At 39.0% G+C, this 19,285-nt stretch overlaps 2 protein-coding genes and 1 pseudogene across 8 annotated transcripts in view; 2 read left to right on the top strand and 1 right to left on the bottom strand.

Annotated features, from left to right (window-relative positions):
- LOC147845236 (uncharacterized) overlaps window positions 1-19,285 on the bottom strand; it is a 934,973-nt gene that overhangs the window by 901,167 nt on the left and 14,521 nt on the right. The gene's annotated exons all lie outside the window — the stretch shown is intronic.
- Window positions 1-19,285, top strand: part of LOC101882744 (NLR family CARD domain-containing protein 3-like) — a 297,907-nt gene that overhangs the window by 157,008 nt on the left and 121,614 nt on the right. The window lies entirely within an intron of this gene.
- Window positions 2,152-4,924, top strand: LOC147845246 (uncharacterized; annotated as a pseudogene).

The raw sequence follows: 19,285 nt of genomic DNA on the forward strand, positions 1-19,285 counted from the left end.
TATTCCGTCACTGTGATTTTCGCAATAACATCTGATTATGCAAAAACAGAAATATAGAGTAATTACTTTGAATATTAATGGGTTACTAAATCCGATTAAAAGCAAACTCTTGGCTAAAATGAAAAAAGAAAAGCAACAGATAATATTCTGGTAACAGACACATCTTTCTGATACAGAACATAAGAAATTAAATAAAAAGGGATTTAAGGTTTTCTTTTCCTCATATAATAATGGTCGTAAACGAGGAGTAATGACATTAATCTCAAATAAAGTCAACTTCCAATTAAATTCTAAGATTACTGATAAAGAAGGATGATTTAACCTAATTAGGGAACTATCGACTAAAACAAAGTTACATTAGATAATATAGATAGACCACCTGAAAAAGACAAAGCATTTCTCAAATAAATATTTACTTTTAGAGCCAGGGAGGCATCAGGTACGTTGATATGTGGGGAAGAGTGGAATGTACAACTTCAGCCTAAATTGGACTCATCTTTTTAATAAGCAAATTAATAAAGAAACTAGACAAATAAGAGATATGATTAAAGAATTAGGCTTCAAAGATTTGTGGAAAGACATATACCCTCTTAAAAAAAATAGTATTTTCTTCTCTTCCACCCAAATGTCTCGTTCTAGAATTGATTCATTTTTTATGTTTGGGTCAGATCAACATAAAATAAAAGACTGTAAAATAGAAACAAGGGACATCTCAGACCATGCAGGAGTATATTTAACAGTGTACCTGGACAATAAACCCAAAAAGACATTTTGGTGATTTAACCCTAATCATTTGGATTATTTAACATGTAGAATATGTTCAAAAAGAACTATTAGAATATTTAAAACATAATGATAATGGAAAGGTGTCACCTAGTATCCTATAGGACGCAGCTAAAGCTGATATGCGAGGTAAACTTATAATGTGAGGATCAAGGAAAAAAATGGAATTACATAAATAATCTGAATATACAACTTAAAGAATTAGAGACTAAATATGGTGATAAAAAGATCCAGATATTTTAATAAGATCAAAGAAGTTAAAGCTAGAATAAGGAAAGAACAGGCAGAGTAGAGTATCAATAAAATCAAAGATCCCAAAATTAAAAAGATATGTCATAGATTGGAGGAAATACAACAGGCTTTTCAGGAAATACTACAGGGTTTGCGCCCGAAGTTTTATCTATGCGACCTCAAAATATATTTGTGAGCATTTGTGCAAAAAATTGTTGTGTGCGACCCTGTTTTTACTGCAAAATGTTCACCACATGCGAGGATTTGGGAGACATTCATGCAGAATGCATCTCTGCACTTGAAACGGGAAACGCAGCACTCAGGAATAGTTTAAAACAGTTGTCATGTCAACTTGCTGCAGTAAACAAAGCCAAGTCCGTAATGTTTGCCCCACCTTCGCGCTCTTCTTATTGGCCCACCACTGCTCTAGCACTGAAATATCAGCTGTCAATCACTCAGTCAATGCCTTCTGGCTTGAGATGACAGAGAGAGTTACTGCCGCTACAAATTGTAAAGCGCTAAAGATGAGAATGCAGATAACACTGACAGATTTTGTTTTAGAAACCATGGCATCTAAAGTTACAAATAATGACATATCTTTGTGCTGCTGCGTTCTGAAGCATCTGGAGAGGTTTGATAGAGTTAGCTGGGAGCCCGGCTAGCAGAGAGTTGCAATAGTTTAGTCTGGAGAGAACAAGAGCTTGATCAAGGAGTTGAGCTGCATGTTCAGATAAGAAGGGTCGGACCTTTCTGATGTTATAGAGTGCGAATCTGCACGATCGAGTAGTTCTAGAAATGTGGTCAGAGAAGTTTAGTTGGTCATCAATCATTTCTCCAAGGCTTTTCACCATTTTGGATGGTTGCCCATTCCATCTGGATTAAGAAGTTGTGATGTGGAGTCGGGTTGGCAGAAACTTCAATTATTTCTGTTTTTGTGAGGTTAAGCTGAAGATGATGGTCTCTCATCCAGTGTGAAATGTCTGACAGGCAGGTTGAGATGTGAGTCGGAACCGAGGGATCATCAGAGTGAAAAAAGAGGTATAGCTGGGATTCATCAGCATAGCAGTGGTAGGAGAACCCATGTTTCTGGATGACTGGTCCTAAAGATGTTGTGTAGATGGAGAAGATGTTGTGTAGATGGAGAGTTATCATCCCATCCATCCCAAACAGCGTAATACTGTTTTTAGGATCTAAAAATGTTTTCTTTAAAAAGCAAAAATATTCCACACGCTTTTTTCCAAAATAAACTTTCTTTAAAATAAAAAAAACAAAAAAATGTTTTAAAAGTTTTAAAAACTATACTAAACTAAATCTATGCGCAACAATCTGTCCAGGTAGATATCCTCAGCAGTCCTCACCATTATGATAAATAGAGTTAAAATGTCTTTTTTTATTAAAAAGTTGAAAGTTTTATTGAGATAGATTGTTGGTGATTGTATGGGTTTTGACCAGATTGGGTAGCAAGACATGAACAAAGGAAAACGAAGACTTGTTTAAAAAGATTTAAGACCTACAACAAAATATTTTAGTAAATTTAAGACTTTTTAAGGCCTAAAAGTTTAGATTTTGGAATTTAAAGCATAATTGGAAAATATAAATGCACATTTCTTTTTACTACCTGACTAACAGTTGTTTATGAATCCTGTTGAATAATTGAAAATAAATATGCACACAAACCTCCGGCACCACTTACCACAGAGAAATGCTCAATTGAAAAATTTAACAGTTTTGTTACAGTGACTGACTAACTCAATCTTAATCTTATTACTGAAATATTGCTGCAAGATATATTTTTGATGTTACATTGCTCTGACAGGCCTAACATGATGCAAAACCTCTTGTTTATGGACCAAAAGAAAATCATATTTTGTTAAACTGTACATTTCCCTGAATAAATTTCATATTTTAAAAACTCTAGAGACTTTGAATCAGTATTTGGTCATTACTTAAATCAGCATTTAAAGCAAATGTTAAATATAAAAAAACTATTTATATGTCAAACATAATAATAAAACTTCAGAATTATGAATTGTTGTATTCCGATTTTATAAATTCCTTGTGCATTAAAGACCAGGACAAATATACACACGCACACACGTGCACACACACACACACACATTTGAAGTCAGAATTATTTCCCCCCAACCCCCCTCCCCACTCTGAAATTTTAGAGTATGTCTGATAATATTTTTTCTTCTGGAGAGTCTTAGTTGTTTTATTTTGGCTAGAATAAAAGCAGTTTTTAATTTTTAAACACCATTTTAGGTCAGTATTATTAGTCCCTTTAAGCAATATTTTTTTCGATAGTCTACAGAACAAATCATCCTCAAACAATAACTTGTCTAATTACCCTGACCTGGTTAAGTATATACACACACACACACACACACACACAAGTATCAACTTGCAATTTTGAAATTGCAGATTTAAAAATATTTTCACACAGAGTAATGCTTAATTTAAATGTGTGTGGTTCTGTTTGTTTATTGTTATTATTAATATTTTGTAATTATTTTTTAATTTTGGTTAAAAGATTATTAAATAAACTGTATTGCTAGTAAATCATTACTCACTTTTGGATGACATCACCATACAGCTGTCCCCCCACTTTTAAAATGGCTGCTACGCCCCTGCTCACCAGTGTTCCAGGCAGAGAGCGATAGAGAGCGTGGCTCGGCACCCGCGTCTGCGGACCATCATTCACCCGTGTTCAAGGCAGAGAGCGATGGAGAGCGCGGCACGGCTCACGCGTCTGCGGACCGTAACTCACCTGTGTTCCTTCATAAAAAGAAACCAAATAGGAGCACAAAGCCAGGACCCAATAATTTCACCATTTATATATCTGCTAGTAGATGGAAAGCTATAAAGCCTTTGTCTGGCGGCCGAAAATTGCAAAAATCGTGGATACATATCCTATATGACAAATTCCGTCGACATAATCCCTGCTGCACCTTAGTTTTTACAGATCTCAGCACTCAAAATTGAGTCATAGTCGTAAATATAGGTGTCCTTATATGACGATGAAGGCTTCCTGTTTATTTAAAACATGTAATGCACATTTCATTTTTTGAATCGCAAAGAAGCCACATGATGAAAAACATATTCCAGTTCTTGTCACCAGAATTGGTACTGTTACTCATTTTACAGGGGAGATGAGATCTCGCCAGGCCAGTTACACGAAGAGAGGCAAGATAGCAAATGAAGTGAGGAAAGGAGTAAGTAATATTTATTACAAAAACCTGAGTCAAACACCAGTTCCTGAGTTGATGGCCAGGAACACCACAAGAAGTCTAACTAAAAATGTTATCAAAGTGATCTCTTGTGAAATAAATAAAAGTCAAAGACTCCATGATGATGTCATGCTGGAACTGATGCTGATACAGAAAGTAATGAAAGAAACGGATCTGTCATATCATTACTTTCCAGGGTATGTATAACACCTTCAAGTGGATCCCTTTTGGGTGCATCTTTATACAGAAATAGGAATTGCCATTCTTATTCAGCATCTCAGAAAAGGTCCAGTATTGTTGCATTTGGATGCGACTTGGGGTGTGGTGAGTCGCATTCCAAATCAACCAAAAAGAGTGCTGTATTACATCATCTACCAGGACATGGCAAGGACAAGCCTCCTCTTCCGGTTTCTGAGATGGTGACTAATGATCACACAATACCTAACATTGGATTTTGGTTGCATCAAACGATTGCAAAGGTACAAAAACATACGATGTACTGTGTCAACCAGGTTGAGACGGATTATAGCTGGGCACTGATCCAAGGGGTTTTGTTGTCATTTAATAAGCTTGACATTAACACTTACCTGGCTGATAGTTACAATTGGATTAAAGGAAATCCAACCGTAACAGATTTCCATAAAATCACAAAAATTCATCTTTGCTCCGAGAGTGTTTGATGTTATGCTGTATCTTCTTTTCTTTAAAGGTAACTGTGTAGTTACTAATGCAGTCAAAATCTGTTTGCTAGTTGCAATCACACATGAACACATTATTGCATCTAAAGACTTTACATTTTTTCTATATAATATTTATATAAATAATATTTATTTATTTATATAAGCTATAATTTTGTAAACTGAACATTGTATTAGTTCATGAAATATGGTTATTTTTTGTAAATTAATACAGTTATATAAAACTTCCATGTTTTTCACAGAAAGATTCTGGCAACCACAGCTGCTGGTATTTTTTCGGAAATTTAACAGATATTTTACACAACCGAAACAACCGAAAATCACCCAGCTAAACAGTCCAGACAGCCAGACAAAGCTCTCTCTCATACACATACACACAAGCACCAAGCAAGACACACAGGCAAAGCTCTCTCTCTGTCTCATTCGCATAGCAATATTCACGATATTGCTAGACAGCCCGCTCCCGTCCCAAATTAAACCCGTTACCGACCGCTCCCGCGATTTATTCGGAAATTTATTCCCGCGCCGCAGACCTCTACCACGGAGCTCCGTAAACAAAGCAGCACGCGTCACGTTTTTAACGTGACTTTTCACGCGATAAGAGAATATAGCCAGTTAACCTGATACAGTAACAAATCACAACTAAATACATTTGCAAGCTAGAGTAAACGAGGCAACTTTAATCGCACGTACTTACACTTGAGAAATGGAGGAAGAAACCCATCCTGACATGTCCATCAATAAGTTACTCTTTACTGATCCTTCCTTTAACAAACGCAGATGAAGTATTCTTTGTAGCATGTAGTTTCCAGAAGTTTCCAACTGCTTGGTTATAATGCTGAGGTTTCATCTCTGGGTAGATACTCGATATAATATCCATCTGCAGTGTGACTTCAATCGACCGGCATGTTTGTGTGCGTGTGTTTGTGGGTGTGTGTGTGTGTGTGTCTGGGTTTTTGCGTCAGAGGGTGGGGCCTCAGGTTTGAAATCTTCCGGGTTTGCGCGTGCACGTTGTTACGTTATAGAACGTATTAATTATTTGTTTGCTAATTTTATATATATAAATATTATATATATACAGATTTGTGTTTTGTTTATGCATTTGGAGCTGATGTTGTGTTGTGCGCTGTGGAGCATGCGCAGCTTTCTCTCTCTCTCTCCCCCTCCCTCTAGAGCTGCGCTTGATTGCGGTCCAGCCGTGTTGCGTGTGGGAGCGTATATAAGCTGGAGGAGAGGAACAATGGGGAGATCTTTCTGCTCGGTGCAGGTCGCAAATCTCCGTCGTCGTCGCTGCTGTTGTTCTGAGCGTCTCCTATCTCCTGCCCCAAATTGTTGGTTGACTTGGTGTGAATAGATTTCTGTTACTGACAATTTAATTATTTTCTTAAACGACTCTCTGTTAAATGTGAATCTATTGGCTTCTCTGATTAAATACCTATTTATATATATTAGTTTTGGAGAAACAGAAGCGGTAGGTTGGGAATCGCCATTTACTTTAAAACGTTTTCTCCTGGTTTGTGGTAGCAAGGGAGAAAGGGAAGCTTGCTGTAATTTTATTTGGGGTACTTTTATTTGAGCAGGTAAGTTAGAATTATTTCCCCGCAAGTTAGCTGTCTTTTTGTTTATTATTTTGGCCTGGATTCCCTTCCGAAGAGATGCTTCTATCTTTGTTTTCTAAGTAAATAAATATTGTTACTACTTGATCAGCGTTGTGATTATTGTGAGTTGGGACAGGAGAAGGGGAAAACCCTAAATTGAGTATTTGAGTTTCTCTTTATTTATTTTTTTTCACACTTGTTATTGTTCCCACCAACCCTAGACTGGTCGGGACGTAACAATTGGGGGCTCGTCCGCTCGTTAATACGATATAGTTTATTCTTTCAAATTTGCTTGGCTGTTTTTGAACTTTTTGGTAGGGGAGGAGTTTAAGTCAACTTAAAATGGATTTTGATCTAATTAAGTTTTCTCTCTTGCCTACGCTAGAGGAATTTGATAGGTGTAGAAAAAAAGATTTAATTCTAATAGCGGAGTTTTTCAACTTAACAGTGTCAAAAGAACAAAAAAAGCAGGTTATAAAAGATGAGTTGTACGTCAAGTTGGTGGAGGCCGGCGTTTTGCCTAGTCGCGCTGTAGAGGGGTCCGAGCAAGAGCAGGATTTAGCATCTGATGGCGAGGCGACATCTGGTTCAGAGTCAGGGAGTATAACGGTTCAGAAGATCGATCCGATGGTAACTATTCGTTTAAAAGAATTAGAATTAGAATTAAAAAAGCAAGAAAATGAGACTCAACTCCTGCGAATAAAAGAACTTGAAATAACCGCTGACCGTGATATCAAATTAAGAAAACTTGAGCTGGAAGCGCAAAAGATTCAGAGTACTAAACCAACACCATTACCACGCAGCAGCCGCCCTCCTTCCAGTAGCTCTGAGGCTGGGCAGCAACCCGACTTCGACGTTGGTAAGTACATCAAACTTGTACCTCCATTTCGTGAAACCGAAGTAGATTCGTACTTTGTGGCTTTTGAACGAGTAGCGGCTAAATTAAAATGGCCCAAGGAAATGTGGGCATTGTTGTTACAGTGCAATCTTATTGGTAAAGCCCAGGAGATTTGTGCGGCTTTACCAATCGAAGATTCGCTGGATTATGATAAAGTGAAATTGGCTGTTTTACGAGCTTATGAATTAGTACCAGAGGCGTATCGACAGAAATTCAGGGCTTGTTCAAAGACAGCCAAGCAAACGTTTGTGGAGTTTGCGCGTGAAAAGAGAGCGTTATTCGAGAAATGGTGCGTCTCTAACAAAACCGTAACAATCGAGGATTTGCAGGAACTGATACTGGTTGAAGAATTTAAAAACTGCTTACCAGATAATGTTGTAGTGTACCTGAACGAGCAGAAGGTCTCTAAATTGTCCGAAGCTGCAATTTTAGCAGATGAATTCGTGCTCACGCACAAAACGGTTTTTCCTGCCGTGCGCCCTCCAAGAATTGTTCAATCAGATGTGAGGGAAAAAGGAAATTATTCTTTCCGACCGGCGGCTGAAATTAATACTCCGAAACCGTCTGATAAAAAAAGGGTTTGCTTTTACTGCCTGGATCCTACCCATTTGATCTCAAATTGTAAAGCGTGGAAGCAAAAAGCTAGTAATAAACCCAAGGGGGTGGCGTTCACTTCTCTTACCTCTAGTTCGGTACAGTCAACTCCGCGATCTGATCCCACTGTGTTTAAATCATTTTTACAAACCGGTACTGTGGCACTGCCTAATAGCCATGATATTAAATCAGTGGTAATGTTAAGAGATACTGGCAGCGCTCAGTCGTTAATACGGGAAAATACCTTACCCTTTTCGTCTAAATCTTATACGGGTACTAATGTTCTCATTCGAGGAATCGAGATGGGCTGTACATCTGTCCCACTGCACAATATTCATTTACAATCTGACCTTATTACTGGTCCTGTGAGTATTGGTGTCTATTCACAACTACCAGTGGAAGGCGTAGACGTAATTTTGGGTAATGATTTGGCTGGAACAAAAGTATTTCCCTTTCCAATTGTGTCGGCAGAGCCAAATAATAGCAGTTCAGATGATGCGCTCGCGCTGTCGCACTTCAACTCTCTTTTTTCGTCTTGCGCCGTGACCCGTGCACAGAGAAAAAAATTTGAAGACGTACTTGATTTGTCTGAGTCGTTTTTATCTTTATCGCCAGAAAGCACTGAACATAAATTGTTGATTCAGCCGGAACCAGTGCAAGCTGATGCAGGCGTTAACGAAGGCGATGCTCCCTTAAAAGTAGGTAGGGAACAATTAATCACTTTGCAGAAGTCTGATGTAACGTTGAATAAATGCGTCAGTGCTGCTGCAGACCGAACGAAAATATCAGACGCGCCAGTTGGTTATTTTTGGGATGATGGTGTACTGATGCGCTGGTGGCAGCCCTCTGATAGAGAGCGGGACGGAGCTTATCAGATCGTTCTTCCTGTCGGCTACCGAACTCAAATAATGAAGTTAGCCCACGATCACATCTGCTCTGGACACCTTGGTGTTACAAAAACGTATGATCGCATTGCTCGGCATTTCTTTTGGCCGAATATGAAGTCATCCGTGTCTGCATTCGTTCGGTCTTGTCACATCTGTCAACTAGTGGGTAAACCCAACCAGACAGTTCCGCTAGCCCCTCTCCAACCCATTCCTGCGGTAGGAGAGCCTTTCGAGAGACTGATCCTTGACGTTGTTGGTCCTTTACCTCGAGCGAAGTCTGGTCACCAGTACATTCTTACCATAATGTGTACAGCCACACGCTACCCAGAAGCCGTGCCACTGCGCTCAATAACATCCAAATCGGTGATTCGAGAGCTGGTTAAATTTTGTTCAATGTTCGGGTTACCGAAAATAATTCAAACAGACAGAGGAACAAACTTTACATCGCATTTATTTAAGCAGTTGGTAAAAGAGTTGCAGGTGGAGCACGAACTGTCAAGCGCATATCACCCCGAGTCGCAAGGTGCGCTCGAGCGGTTTCATCAGACGCTCAAGACAATGCTGCGCGCGTATTGCGTCGAAACGAGCAAAGATTGGGTAGATGGATTACCTCTGTTAATGTTGGCCATCAGGAGTACTGTACAAGAGTCGTTAGGATTTAGCCCTGCTGACCTTGTATTTGGGCATGCGCCTAGAACACCAATAAAGTTGATTAGTGAGCAATTCCTTTCTAAAAGTCCCTCTCATGTGCCAATCCTGGATTATGTGAGTACATTTCGTGAGCATCTCCATAAGGTTTGGGAGGTTGCTAGAAAACATCTATCTGCTACGCAAGCTAAAATGAAGTCCAGATACGACAAGAAAAGTGTTGCTCGTAGTTTTCAGCCAGGCGATTCTGTCCTTGTATTGTTGCCCGTGCCTAGTTCTCCAATGCATGCCCGCTTTTCTGGTCCTTACGTCATTGAAAAGAAATTGAGTGATACCAACTATGCTGTACTGACTCCCGATCGGCGGCGCAAAAGCCGAGTCTGCCACATTAACATGCTAAAAGCATATGTGGATAGAGATCGTTTTGATGCGCACCCTGCCACTAAAGTGCCTGTAGTAAAGATTGCTTTAGCTACAGATTATGTTCCCCAAACAGATGGTCTAAGTGACAAAAACATGCAAACGGGTGTAACACTTACCAATTCAACTGTTCTGACCACTTTAGAGAAAAATCTCTCGTACCTGAATGATGATCACCGCAGTGATGTTATCAGACTGATTAAAATGTATCCCACTCTGTTTAACGATGTACCATCTCAGACCAACGTGCTAACCCATGACATCGATGTTGGTCAAAGCATGCCCATAAAGCAGCATGCTTACAGAGTAAACCCGAACAAGCGTCAAGTGATGAGGGAGGAGGTTAATTATTTAGTGCGTAATGGTTTTGCCGTCGCCAGTCAGAGTCCGTGGAGTTCGCCCTGCATCTTGGTGCCCAAATCTGACGGCTCGCTACGGTTTTGCACCGATTACCGTAAGGTGAATAATGTAACCAAAGGCGATTCCTTCCCTCTTCCACGCTTGGAAGATTGTGTTGATCGAGTCGGCTCCTCACGTTTCGTAACCAAGCTTGACCTCCTGAAAGGTTACTGGCAAATTAAATTGACGGAGCGCGCATCTGAGATCTCCGCGTTTGTCACTCCGGACGCATTCATGCAGTATACCGTAATGGCTTTCGGGATGCGCAACGCACCTGCCACATTCCAGCGGTTGATGCAGAAAGTTTTATCGGGTGTACAGAATTGTGAAGTCTATCTCGATGACGTAGTGGTTTATTCCATGACCTGGGAAGAACATATGGTCACACTTAATTCAGTTCTAGAGCGCTTGGCAAAAGCTTCATTGACACTAAATCTCAGCAAATGTGAATTCGCCAAAGCTGTTGTTACGTACCTTGGGAAAGTAGTTGGCCAAGGCCAAGTTAAACCTGTGAACGCTAAAGTGGAAAGTATTGTTGAATTTCCAGCACCCTCTAATAAGCGAGAGTTGAGACGCTTTTTGGGGATGACCGGATATTACCGGGGATTCTGTAAGAATTTTGCCACAGTGGTTGCGCCGCTTACTGATCTCCTGAGTACCGAACGAAAATTTGTGTGGGATGATAAATGTGAGTCCGCATTTTGCTCAGCAAAAGATTTGCTTTGTAATGCCCCAGTCTTATCAGCTCCAAATTTCACACTGCCTTTCTCTCTTCAAGTGGATGCGAGCGCTCGTGGCGCGGGTGCAGTATTAATGCAAGCTGATGACGCTGGCATTGAACACCCTGTCAGTTATTTTTCAAAGAAATTTACAAGGTGTCAGCAAAACTATAGCGTCATCGAAAAGGAAGCATTAGCCTTACTTCTAGCTCTCCAACATTTTGAAGTGTACCTAAGCTCTGGGAATACGATCGTGGTGTACACCGACCACAACCCTTTGACATTTCTCGCCCGTATGTCAAACTCAAACCAGCGCTTGATGAGATGGGCGCTTATTGTTCAAGAATTTGATTTGGACATTCGTTATAAGAAGGGTGCGGAAAATGTCATCGCTGATGCATTGTCTCGAATTTATATTGGTGACTGAATGAATTCAAATTTTCAAAATTGTTTGAGTATTTGAATTAATGTTGTAACTTTGTTTTTTTTTTTACAAAAGCAATTTTTTATTACAAAAGTGAATTTTGTAACTAATGGTAGGGGTGTTACGTTATAGAACGTATTAATTATTTGTTTGCTAATTTTATATATATAAATATTATATATATACAGATTTGTGTTTTGTTTATGCATTTGGAGCTGATGTTGTGTTGTGCGCTGTGGAGCATGCGCAGCTTTCTCTCTCTCTCTCCCCCTCCCTCTAGAGCTGCGCTTGATTGCGGTCCAGCCGTGTTGCGTGTGGGAGCGTATATAAGCTGGAGGAGAGGAACAATGGGGAGATCTTTCTGCTCGGTGCAGGTCGCAAATCTCCGTCGTCGTCGCTGCTGTTGTTCTGAGCGTCTCCTATCTCCTGCCCCAAATTGTTGGTTGACTTGGTGTGAATAGATTTCTGTTACTGACAATTTAATTATTTTCTTAAACGACTCTCTGTTAAATGTGAATCTATTGGCTTCTCTGATTAAATACCTATTTATATATATTAGTTTTGGAGAAACAGAAGCGTTAGGTTGGGAATCGCCATTTACTTTAAAACGTTTTCTCCTGGTTTGTGGTAGCAAGGGAGAAAGGGAAGCTTGCTGTAATTTTATTTGGGGTACTTTTATTTGAGCAGGTAAGTTAGAATTATTTCCCCGCAAGTTAGCTGTCTTTTTGTTTATTATTTTGGCCTGGATTCCCTTCCGAAGAGATGCTTCTATCTTTGTTTTCTAAGTAAATAAATATTGTTACTACTTGATCAGCGTTGTGATTATTGTGAGTTGGGACAGGAGAAGGGGAAAACCCTAAATTGAGTATTTGAGTTTCTCTTTATTTATTTTTTTTCACACTTGTTATTGTTCCCACCAACCCTAGACTGGTCGGGACGTAACAACTTGGTTTTGTTCGTACGTCATGGCGAAACACCTAATGACTCGGTATCAAGGCGACTCATTTGAAGCACTATGAGTCGACTTTTTTATAGATGAATCAACCGTTTTAAACACTGTATTCTTACAGATTTAAGCCTTAGCTGGATACTTCACTTCACTTAGAGCTGTGTTACACACTACATGGAGGGGATTTTTCAAAAACCCATAATATGGGCTCTTTAATTGAGCTGTTTTAAACAAGGGAGATTAGAAAAAGGTGCAGTGCCGAGTAGGCTTGAGAAATGACTTGAAGACAACCTGTGGTTTTAGGCAAAAGTGGCTACCACCTATTGTGGAGATCAAACCTTTTGGATTTGTCATACAAGAGCCTCTTTATGAATGTGCAAAGTACCTGAGTGGAAAGCACAGTACATACTGCTTTTCCCCCACTGTCTTAAATGAGACTGAGTTTGAAAGTATTGTGTGTTTTTTTTTTTTTTTTCTTTTAGTGCTGAGAATGAGTTGGCCAGAGCACCTCGGGAAGAGCAGGTCCTAGGTTCAAATCGAAACTGCACCTTTTCCTCAGATTTTGGGAGAGTGGCTTTCTGATCTGAAACTCTTTGCATGGCCAATAGCATATGATTGCACAAAGGCCAGATTGCTAAATGGTTCTGCACACCGTAGAGCCTCGAAAGATTCTGTTTTATGGCTCTGTGGTGCAACACACAGATCACCAGAGTCTAGGTGGCTACTAGAGCTTTTCAGAGGGGACAGTCTGCTTGTTTTTAGACCTTTCATGCTACCCATCAGTATACTTTCTAGGCTAGTGCTGTGGCTTAGTTGATTAAAGCACCTGTCTAGTAAACAGGAGAGCCTGTGTTCAAACATCAGCAGTTCTGAAATCCATCCGAGACTGCTTGGATGGCAGAATGCTTGTACCTTTGTTGGGTTTGAAGAATGAAATGTGCTGCCCATACAATGGAAACTCAAAACACCACTTCATGTGGCTCTGTGGTGCAATGAACAGTGTGTTGGAATTCTAAGCTTGAAATTCAAAGATTGTGGGTTTGAGTCGCACCAGAGTCTGAATTTATGGGCTTTCTCCACTGTGTCCTTGCAAAACAACATGTGGCTCTTTAAAGAATTTCAGAAGCCTCCTTAATGCTTTATTCTTTGTCGTTCTGTTGGACGCTGCCGGCTCAGATATTACAGGTAAGTGCTGGGATTGAATGTAATGTAAATAGAGGTTCCAAAAAACACTTAACACATGATTAAGCATAGTTTAAACATTTTGCTTTGATCTTGAATAGAGGCCAGTATATCTGTTAGGTTTGAGAGATAATCGTCCAGACTCTAAAAGACCACGTATATCTTGTCTGCATTTTCTGCATCCTGACATGCTTGTTTTTGTTGTAGCTTTGTTTTTTTCTTGATTCATTTTAATTTTTTTTTGATCAAGCAAATGTGTCCTTCTCTGCCTGTTGTGGCACTGTAGCTTAGTTGGTCAAAGTGCCTACCTTGTAAACAGGAGATCTTGCTTTCAAATTCCAGCAGTCCCTTAGTGCAGCTAACGATTGTGATTCTATTACAGAGTTAAATGAAATGAATCATGACATTACATAACTTTGAGGCGTAATGGATAGAGCAACAAACAGAGTTAAACAACCTCTTTTGTGGTGACAACAACACATGTTATCTTTTGTTAGGCACTTTGTGCAGAACGTTATGCCTGCTGTTCAGCTGTGGCACTGTGGCTTAGTAGGTCCTGACTTGTAAGTAGGGTTGGGTACCGAAACCCGGTGCCATTATAGCACCGGTACCTTGGTAACCGGTATGTACCAGTATTAAATCAGCGTATGAATTTTGGTGCCTAATTTCGGTGCTGTGGCAAAAACATAAGAAGCATCAAAGGGGTGCATGAAAAAAGGCACACATAGGCGTAGTCTCACAGCATCACTAAACATTTAATTCCAAACAACTTTGAGGAATATGGACATCGATATCAGGTGTTTGTTATTGTCGCTAGGCAACAGACGCACGCAACAGCCTGGTTTTCGGCGAGAGCGATCTACATGCATGATCATGTTCATCCAGTTTGCTTAAACTAAGCATTCTAAAGCGCATTTTACAAGCAAGGATTCTTAAACAGCAACCCCAGGTACCCCTGGGAGACATTATTAGAAGACATGGGATCAGCTTTCACTGCTATGCAGATGATACTCTATTATATATTTCAAGTAAACCTGACAATACATCCGTACTGTTTAATCTAACTGAGTGTATTAAAGATGTTAAAAACTGGATGACCAACAATTTCCTTTTCTTAAAAAGAATTATTACTTATTGGGCCTAAATCCTGTACACAGAATATTTCACAACTCAACCTGCAATTAGAGGGATACAAAGTTAGCGTTAGCTCTACTATGAAAGATCTGGGTGTCATATTAGACAGCAATTTAACTTTTGAAAATCATATGTCCAATGTCACAAAAACTGCTTTCGTTCATCTGAGAAAAATTGCTAAGTTACAAAGTATGCTATCCATCTCAGATGCAGAAAAGCTAGTCCATGCTTTTATGACATCTAGGCTGGATTACTGTAATGACATGTTTGCTGGCTTCACAGCATCCTCTATTAACAAACTTTAGCTAGTACAAAATGCAGCTGCCAGAGTTCTTACCAGGTTTAGAAAATATGATCATATAACCCCAATTTTGTTTTACTTATGCCGAGTTCAGACTGCATGATTTTCAAAGTAGTCGTGTCACAGATGTTTTCACACTGCATCACACTATCACTATCTGAGCTACGTTTTGACACTGCTTTGTTTAAACTGCAAGATGGATCGACGACAGGGGCTTTCACACTGCATGACTTTACAAAAGGAAACATGTCCGACAACTTCATCCAAACTACTACAGCCAAAAACACATAGTATATCTTTTGTTATTAATTACATAACAAGAAAGAAGCCTTTAATGGGGTAGAAAGTGTACATATTTGCTCACCTGGGTTCGAAGGGAATTAGCAATTTCTCTTCAACTTTCTTTTTTAACTTTCTGTATGAAACATCAAACAGACACGGGTTCTGCTGTCAAACCTCCACTAGTTTTTCCTCCATTTCTTGGGTCAAAATAAACCGAAAATTAGCGCTCCCCCAGCCTCCTGCTGGCCTGCAGGTATCCACACTAGAGTGAATGCTGCTCTCTCATTGGCTGTAGGCAATCGCCAATGTTATTTTCAGTTAAATCCCATTTCAGACGGCATGATTTAAATTGTCGACAGCTCCAGATATTTAGATGTTTTATTCCAAATATCGCACTGGCATCGGCGACTCATCAGCGATTCTCTCACATAATGTTATGATGCATGAATGTGCCCCATGCAGGTTTTTGCATCTTGTTTATAAACACTGTGAACAGCAACTACACTATTTATTCTCTTTATTCTCTATCTTCACCTGGGGATACTCATCCCGAAACCCCCAGAGACTTTGCAGTGCCACTGATGCAATCCAAGACCAGCAACAAGATGATCCCAAGGTTTCCATAATCCGGGACCAGGCTGTATCCTGAGCAGCTGCTGTGGTGGACATGGAGGAGTGGAGAGCATGAGACTGATTCCTGTGACGCTCCAGGGACAGACAAGTCTTCGTTGAGGTCCAGCATTCTCCAGCCTCCGGCGCCTAAACTGCAGCTCTGCACAGGACGTTTGGCCATAGGAGAAAAAGTCATGCCCAACTGAGCCTGGTTTTTCTCAAGGTTTTTTAATTTTTCACTTTCGTCAATTGGTGAAGTTTTTTTCCTCGCCGCTGTCGCCACTGGATTGCATGGTTCGGGCCCTGCAGAGCTGCGCATCGATGGATTTGCTCTTCAGTGTTTGAACTCGCAGTAGTGACTATTAAAACACACTGAACTGAACTTAAACTCTGAAATCTGAACTGACACTGTTTTAATTTACTATGATCTTCTATGTGAAGCTGCTTTAACACAATCTACATTGTAAATGCGCTATACAAATAAAGGTGAATTGAATTGGATTTCCATATTTTGGGGATTTTAGCAAATCTCACTATATAGTCTGGGCCTGTTTTTTCGAAAGTAATCCACTAGGATTTTAGATAACGGATTGGATCAAATTTTCAAAATGGGGTTTTCAAAATAAAAAGGCATTACATAGTTAAATTAATTAAACTTGATCAATTAATCCAATCTTGGTTTTGAGAGTTTGGCCTCATGAAATAATCCCCAAAAAGCTGTCAAAATTGAAAAAAAAAAAAAAAACTTTGTTCTGTCACTAATTGATTGTTTTAAGAATATTTATTAGTGATGCCTGCAATGATTACAGAATAACCAAAAAATTGCAAAGAATGGCAAGCACTGATTTTTAAATCACTTTCAACAATTGTAAAAAGAGACAGAAAGGGCAGAAGCTGAGCTTCGTCTGGCAAAGGAACAACTGACTCTGACCAAACTGCAGTAAACCAAGGCCAGACTTGAGATTCGCCTCCTAAAGGCTCTGCTCAGACATGCTGGTCTCTCCACATCAGATGAGGAAGTCTGAAATTATCGTGGAGGTTTTGACATTAAGTCCTTTTTGTAATTCAGTACATCTATATTTGAAACTTGTTATAAATATCCTCAATGTACAGTGTTTGTGTTGTAGGTCTCAGTTGAGCGGACTGCTGGAAGACCATGGGTTTTATCTTGTTTTTAATTTTTTTTTTTTTTTTATGTGTGTGTTTTCATTTTTTCAAATAAATATAAAGTTATATTGACCCCACACTGGCTTTTCTACTTGTTGCTCTTTACATATCTATAGTTCTACATTGTGATTTCCTATCCTGTTTGAGCACTGGTTATCCAGATTTAGTGATCCTGAAAAGTTCCTATACATATCAGATTGATCCAATCCGATGTTGCTTTGAAAAACTGGCTCAAAAAGTAAGGTGGATTATGTAAACATGGATCGCAAAAAAAGGAAACTAAATCTGGATCAATTTTATCCAGATTAAACTTTTTGAAAAACTCGGCCCTTGAGAACCAAAATACAGCATCAGTCTTTTCTCAAAAAATCTTTACATTTTTATAGGTAAAACGAAAGGATACAGCTTTTATATTCTCTCTGGAAAAAGATGAGCAACTGAAGGTGTACCATGGGCGGACCAACCGCAACCATATCCTGTGATATTGCTGTACATTAAAAAGGTAAAGAAATACAAATACAATTACATGTGTGTGATGTGATCAGTCTAGGCTGGTTTCTGGAGCATATAATTAGAAAGTTTAAATGTTTTTCCACAATTGCGGGTTATATTGTACTGGCTTATACTGGTTATATATATCATATTGTTTATATTGTTTTTAATTAAATAATAGTATGTGCACATGCCCACATACACAAGCACACACACACAACACACACACACACACACACACACATATATATATATATATGTGTGTGTGTGTGTGTGTAAATAACTTTTTCAAGATTGTTGGGGCAAATCATTTTACTGTGGTGAGCACTCATAAAAAAGGGAGTAATGCAAAATAAATGTGTAAATGCAATCTAGTGAATATTGATGTATTTTATAATTGTTTTTTAATATTCTAATATACAACTAAAGGGATGGGTGACAGTTTTATTTGCATTATAATTTTACCGCTACTATGACGTGTATCAAGTGTAACAACTAGCATCACATATGTTTTCAAAAATTAAAATAGTTTGCACAAACACATGACTTAGAAATTGTATTAATTCAAGAATGTTGCAGAAACGTATGTTCATTGAATAACAATGACTGTAATAAATACAAAATTTTGATCAGGCATTTACAACAGAAAAAGGTGCGTTCAACTTCATGCAGCGCTGCGTAGATAGATCGAAATCTGTCTTGAAGTGGTGCATGCTGGTTGGAAATTTTGTCTTGATGCTGCTCTAACGCCACGTGACTGTCACATGTGGCATCAAAGTACTGCGACATCGGTCCAAGATCAGACAACTGAATCAGACCGTGCAGCGTCTGAAGAGCGACTGCTGGAACTGCGATGATGACTCTGATATTACACGATTGGCCGAGTTCACCACATGACAACAACCACGTGTGTTTCAAGTTTATTATTGGACAACTTTCGATTCAAAAGTTTCAAAACAAACAATTCACTTTTCATGCCCTCTCTATCTTGTATATATCATGCTTATTAAAAGATATTAAATTATTAACATTATTAAAATATTTTTACTGCCGTAATCATGTTTTGTTAAATAATTTGTTTATAAACGCCAGATTGTTGGGTTTATTTTCTACCTTTTTTATACAGACTATTTACTGCATTTAGCTCCATGAACGATTTAAACGATATATTTTAGTGAATAACCTAAATATTAACTCAAATTAGTCTTAAGGACTTGAAATAAAATAATGATCATCACTGATCCTGACACCCTAAAGTTTTCTTGACAAATTAAGTTAAAGAACTATTTTATTAAATAATTATAAAATTATTTACATAATTATAAATATATTTTATTTCCTGTCAGGCCGTTTATACACACGTTTTAAAAGTGACATTGATGTACCTGCTTTTTCAGGGAAACCTCTTCTAAGGGTGCTTTCACACCTACACTTTTGTTTCGGAACCTGTCTCGTTTGCCCAGTTAGTGCAATTCGTTTGGCATATGTGAACAGGGCAATCGCGCTCTGTTCCACGCCAAAGTAATCGCTCCGAGATCGCCTTAATAAGGTGGTCACGGCTCGATTGAAACGAACCCTGGAGCGGTTCGATTGCAGTGAGAAAGCGATCCGATCATGGTTATATAACAGTGTTTTAT

The sequence above is a fragment of the Danio rerio genome, chromosome 4 (genome assembly GCF_052040795.2).
Source record: "Danio rerio strain M-AB ecotype USA chromosome 4, GRCz13ab, whole genome shotgun sequence".
In the NCBI taxonomy this organism is placed as follows: Eukaryota; Metazoa; Chordata; class Actinopteri; order Cypriniformes; family Danionidae; genus Danio; species Danio rerio.